Source organism: Penaeus monodon, chromosome 20 (genome assembly GCF_015228065.2).
Source record: "Penaeus monodon isolate SGIC_2016 chromosome 20, NSTDA_Pmon_1, whole genome shotgun sequence".
Classification (NCBI taxonomy): Eukaryota; Metazoa; Arthropoda; class Malacostraca; order Decapoda; family Penaeidae; genus Penaeus; species Penaeus monodon.
In genome coordinates this window covers 35,412,919-35,413,159 of record NC_051405.1, presented here as the reverse complement: position 1 = coordinate 35,413,159, position 241 = coordinate 35,412,919, and positions in this window count along the sequence as shown.

Genomic DNA, 241 nt, shown 5'->3' with positions numbered 1-241 from the left:
GCACATACAGGTGATGATGGCGTGTGCATCACCTTCGTTCCATCATCATCGTAACACCGTAATAGTTCCTTCCCATCCCTGTTGGAAAACAGACATTCCCCCTGCGGCCGCTAAAATAAGTTTCCATGGTCACCTTATCTCCCATCTCCAGCCTCCCCCCACGTCTGCTCCACTCACAACCCCTTATACTTTATCGTCGATCGAGTATAATAAGCTTCGCCAATATCTTACTTTATCTTCA